This window comes from Phyllostomus discolor, chromosome 2 (genome assembly GCF_004126475.2).
Source record: "Phyllostomus discolor isolate MPI-MPIP mPhyDis1 chromosome 2, mPhyDis1.pri.v3, whole genome shotgun sequence".
Taxonomy (NCBI): Eukaryota; Metazoa; Chordata; class Mammalia; order Chiroptera; family Phyllostomidae; genus Phyllostomus; species Phyllostomus discolor.
Window position 1 is genome coordinate 58,790,099 of NC_040904.2, and position 6,104 is coordinate 58,796,202.

General features: G+C 41.2%; 1 pseudogene; it reads left to right on the forward strand.

Moving 5' to 3' along the window:
- The first annotated feature begins 733 nt into the window (after positions 1-733).
- Positions 734-5,848, forward strand: LOC114488094 (annotated as a pseudogene).
- The last annotated feature ends 256 nt before the right edge of the window (positions 5,849-6,104 follow it).

Sequence of the window (6,104 nt, forward strand, 5' to 3'; positions counted from 1 at the left end):
TGATATCTCCATAATACTAGGCAAAAACAATGTGTGAGCTACTTTAATTGAATTTGCCACTATGCTTTTCTCTAAAATTCAATTAGTTTCAACTAATAAATAATGAATAATGATCACTGCTCTTCGTTACTACAAAAATCATTTAGACACAGTCTATTTATTTTAAAAGTTTGTAATTGGTGTTGAAAGAGAATATTTGAATATATTGGGTCTTCAACTTTTCAAGGAGGAATGTTCACACTCTTAATTTCTAAAAGTATTCTCATCTCCATTCTTTTAAAATTATCTCCATGATTTGCATAAGAAAGTTAAAATTACTTTCCAACACAATGTTTCTTTGCAAGTCTGCTTTGTAAAAGTTTTTATATTATCTGTAATCTCTTCCTTGCCCTGAGACAACATGTTTTATTTATCCTTCCCTGTTGGCTTGCTAAACTACCCAGCAAACACCCTGACAGATACTCAAATGTTTTGAACAACAAAGCTCTTTCTCTTAATAGCAGAAGTGGGTTGAAACTGTTGGGATGACCAAAGATTTCATCAGAACAGGCAATTAGCATAAGAAACTCTCCAGGTTTTCCGCAATAAAAGTGACTAAATCATTACTTAAGGATTTTGGGAAGGGGTTCTGCATTTTGCTTCTGGGTCAAAGACCCAGAGTCCCACCTACTCCATAGGTATATAAAGAATCACACTGTTATGCCTCCTGGTATCTTCTTTATAAAGCATAGACATGGACTTCAGGGATGAAGTTCAGACCCCTAGAGTAGGCTTACAATCTGACCACTGTCATACTCACACTCCCAGTATGACTTCTGTTTTGCACAATTCTATTTCCTTATATTCCCAGGCACCCCATGGGATTTCACCCCTGAATGGTACTACATACACTCTTCTACAGATGCAGTGCCCTGCCCTGTCACTCCACCTGGTGAACCAGATCGATGACTTTATGCCTACATCTCTCATCTCCTATGGTCTCAGAGCTATCAAAGTATTTGTGGGTCAGAAAGATGTTGGTGTTGAGAAAAAGTTTTTATTTCCACTTGGTCTACAGCTGGTCAGCAAGACTGGTGGCACAGCCCTTCCCCAAGTCATCCTCAACTCAGACCACTCAGGAAGAAACTCCCAGGAAAACATTTCCACTTATTCCCCTCACAGCCAGAGGTGGTTGCTCATCCTCTGAATTTCGATACCAACTCCAGCTCTTTCTCACATCGTCTCTCACTTACACATGCTCACTTCCTCCACCCTGAGGGTAGTCGTGCCCACGTATAGGAATTGCTGTCCTCTCAATCTCCATGTGTCATTGTTCATTCTAGGATTTATCTCTAGCCCAAGATTAACCTGAAAAGTTAACTGGCCTTTCTAGGAAACACTATACTTGACTGAAATTCAGTCTTAAAAGTCAAGGGGCCTGGAATTAGCTCCTTTGTTCTGTGTAAACTCTCCCATATTTCCCACAACACCCTCAAGTAAAAAGTGCAAGTCTTCAGTGCAAAACTCACAACATTTGACTAGATATAAGAGCAGCAAAGGTCCTAGGGCCAGCTTGATCATCTCTGCCAAGAGTTCCCAGGACAAGTGGTTCATCTCAGGAAGACCTGAGCTGTCCTCAAAGGCCTGATCCTTCTCTCCTCTGAGCAGACACCAGGAGACAGCTGGCAACACCAAAAAGTTAGGAGCAATGAAAGCTTTCATGGCTCACACCTTTCCTTCCTTAATTCCTGTCTTGCTTAGCCCTCTTACCCAAAAGATTCACTCTTCCCTTCAGATCCTCCCACTGTGCCCTCTGGAACCTTGTGGAATCATAAACAAACTATCCTCTGTACTAGCTTCTTAACTAAACATTTCATCTCCCACTTCCTGTACAGAAACTGTTTTTTTTCTCATTGGACATCATGTTCCCTGTAGCTTCACAGGGGACACAGCATCAGCTCACTTCCCCAGGGCCACCTGCAGACCTCTACACCTCTCTCTAACTTTTATAGCAACATCTTCCTCTTCTCTGGCAACATCTGCCACATCACCACCACTCTTGGAAGACATAATAGCACCCATCTTTTTGTATTTCTCCACCCAAGATTTGATGTCACCCTGAGCAATATCAACATCCACAGGGACTATACAACACCATGACCTCTTTCCTTGACCTTCTCATTGCCAGGGACCCACATATGCAGTTCACTCACAGCAACACTGGACTCGAAACAGGCACTCAAGGAACTAAATTAAAGCCTCCTGCTTTGGCACTACAACCTTTGCTCCTGCCCACTCTCTGATGTAGTTACTCCTTTTCTTGTTCCTCTAGTTCCTCCACTTTCTGGGTCCTCCAGTCCCACAACCCCTCCACTTTGTTCCAAACCACCAATCCTTCCTCGCTTCCTCATTTTCCTTCTCAACATTAGCCTTAGTATTTCACTTCTTCAGCAATCACTTGCCAATATTCTCAACTCCCTTGAAGATTATCTCTCCAAAGTACCTATGTGGCAAAAAGAACCTTATTTTTATTGTTTTATTCCAGTACTTAACTGGGGATACAATATGGTATATTTATCTTACATGTTATTATTTAACCTGCTAGCTTTATTATATTTTATTAACTTTTATGTTACTTTTCCTTTCATCATTTATGAGAACTTTCTTAGCTCTGTTCTGTGTAAAATACCATGTACTTGAAAATGCCAGGCAGGGAGGATGGTGGGGATACCCAACAAGAAGTGGGTTTGTAGCCAGATTGCCAGCCTAGCCAAGCATTCTGAATTAGGCACTTCCCGTACTTGTAGCATGGGGAAAATTAGCTAATTTTTAACTATACGATTATAATATTTTACTTTCCTTCTCCATTTTATAAATGAAGCAGGCATTCAAGGTGAGAATGCAAGAACTGGGTGGGAGTCACCTGCAAACCAGAGGCCTTTGTACTCTGGTTTGAAGGAAGAAGTGCCTTTTTTAATTTAATACTAAGATATGATATGAAGTACCCTTTCCCCTTTCTCTCCAGTGCTGAACCTCCAACTCAAAAACAAGTAAGACAAGTTGATTCAGTCAAACTGCTGCTGAGTTCCCTCTCTTCTCCCCTTTCCCCACTCCTTTCATTCCAGAAAAAAATTTACCAAAAGAGATAACTATGTGTAGTGTCTGGAGTCAGACATACCTGAATTTGACCCCAGCTCAAGTACTTATATGCCAGGACCTTGGACAAATTAATTTGTCCACTTTAAGTCTCAATTTTATCATCTGTAAAATGGATGATACTAAGTTTTTATAAAGATTAAAGGAGATTCAGGTAGTGTAGCCCCTCCCCTAGTATAGTATCTGGTGTATAGCAGTTACCTAATAAATATTTGCATTTAACTAACAAGCAAGCAGGATAGAAGGATGGATGGATGGATGGATAAATAGATAGATAGATTAAGCAAGACATACAAGTTTTGGATATCTCCAGTCACTCTGCTTTTAAGAAGTGAATGATATGTGATATGCATGACATTTCAGGAGAGATTCCTAAGAAACCAACAAGGGAGGAATTTTTGATAAATTGCCTTATTTCTGAAATTTCCTTCATTTATTTTGCATGGCTGAGGCAGGGTTTTATTACTGTAAGACAAAAAATAATCTGTATTATGGGGAATTATCCATCATTCAAGTCTCTAAAATTTTACACATAAACTCAAAGACTTTATGCATTTTATGAAAAAATAAATAAATGACTAGCATTGTAGGTGACTCGATTTTACTAACAACTTGTTCACAGTGACATCCTAGTTATAAAAAAACCCTACTTATCCAATTTACAGATACATAGTAGATGGGGAGAGTAAAATGATATGAATTAGTTTGAGCAGAACATTAAAAATGAGTTATGTAGTTAGAAAAAAGAGAGAGAAACTCTTCATGTTTCATACTTGTTTCTATAAAGGACTTTTACAGTTGTATATTCATTGAATTTTAAGTGCTGACCAGATAAATATGCTTATGTTCCTGAATTTAAATACAGTAAAGGCATGGTGATGGGATGACAGCAAAAATTTGTGTTAACTATGAAATAATCACTGCCATATTTAGATGTTCTGCTTTAGCTAGTCTCTCCCTCCCAACCACACACTCATATACACACACAAAGACACACAGAAATAAGCATGGACACACTTAGATATACATCTATACATGAAGAACAAAGGAAAAAATGATTGAAAAACAGACTCCACTTTCTAAAGTAACACATTATACCTGTAATTATGATTTTAAAATACCTTATCAATAAAAAGTGAGTCCACTTCAACCAATAGTCTACAAAATGGTGGGATGATGTTTGTATATAATTAATGCAGTCAGAAAAAGGAGCTGGTGCTCTTCATCACGGGACTAAACACACACCTGGCCCAGGAGTTGAGGAAGCAGAAAGAGGATGGGGAAGAAGGTGAAGCAAGCAGCCGGCCTGGTTGCTGCCCCACGCCGGCACCTGACAACATGTGTCAGATGCAGTACCATGTGCATTAACCTTCTGAATGCAAAAGTAGTGTGGAGGTTGCTGCTTTTCCATCCTCCAAATCTTGTAAAACGTATCTCTTGTGGCCCACCTCAACTGGAAACATATAGTGAAGGGAACTCTGAGAAACAAAGTTAAATCCAGCCAAGTTCACATATTCCAAAGCCATTGTAGTCCACCTTTTGTCAACATGGTACCCATATATGCCTTTAAATCATGTTTAACTTCTAAATAAAAACAGAAACAAAGTCCTGCTTCCAGCTAATATGATAAAACTCTTCCATGCACAACTGAACATAGCATGTGAAGCCCCTTACCATCTTTAAGAGATGTTCATTCAGCTCCTGATCCATGCAGGATGAGAACTAGTGTTCCCCAAGTATTCAACTGAAAGGTCTCCAGCTCAAGGGTTCCTTCGCTTAGAGTCTGGCAATGGCATGGGGTATTGCTAGATCTCTGCATGCTTCCTCAGAGCTGGGGCCACACACCTGCAGGTGTGCTACTGCTGCAAGTTTCCTGTAGTAAAAGCCCCTCTGAAAGGCCTGATGTGTGCTCAGAGGGTCACCTCCCCTTGTTTGCCCAACAATATCTTCTTTCAAAACCCCTAAAATTGTCTTGAAGACAATATTTTCATGACTGTTCACTAAAAAGATCTCAAGTAAATATGTAATGTCCCTCCAATTACAGAATCTACACCTCTATCAACACAAAGACTTTGCAATCTTTCTGCTTTTTTCCTTCTGAAAATTGAATTTCTTTCTCACTATCAGAATACGTTTTGAAAGAAATCGTGCAGCCAGATCCCAGCAGCAGCTGCAGTGGCTCTTGTCTTCTCAGGCTCTTCTTGCTCTCTCCCTTCTGCTGGAAACAAGGCCCACAGTGTGGCTGTCTTTGATGGGGTCATCAAAGTGTTCAATGATGTGAAGGCTCCAAAGTCCTTGACACCAGAGGAGCTGAAGAAGTGCAAGAAAGTGGGGCTCTTTTGCTTGAGTGAGAACAAGAACATCATTCGGGAAGAGGGCAGGGAGATCCTGGTATGTGACATAGGCTAGATTGTAGATGACCACTATGCTGTCTTTGTCAAGATGCTGCCAAAGACTGCCACTACACCCTGTATGACACAACCTATAAGCCCAAGAACAGCAAGAAGGAGGACCTTCTGGGCCCCTGAGTCTGCACCCCTTAACAGCAAAGTGATCTATGCCAACACCAAGAACCCCATCAAGAAGAAGCTGATGGGCATCAAGCATGAATTAGAAGGAAATTCTGACAAGAAGGTCAAGGACTGGGGCACTCTGGCAGAGAAGCTGGCAGGCAGTGAGTGCTGTTATCTCCCTGGAGGACAAGGCTTTGTGAACCCCCTCCAGCCTCCTGCCTGCAGCATCTAGCAGGCCCAGACCTGCCCATGGGGTTGCAGGCTGCCCACTTCCTGCCAGACTGAGGGCAGCAGGATGAGGGCAATCCCTTCATCCAGTTTCCAAACAGCCCCCTCAGCCCCTGAACTTTCATCTTCCTTCCACCCCTGACAGTTTTGGCCTTCCCAAACTGTTTTTGATCCTCTTATTCCTCTTGGGTTGAAGCAAAACAGGTGCCCCCATAGTCACTCCAGTAT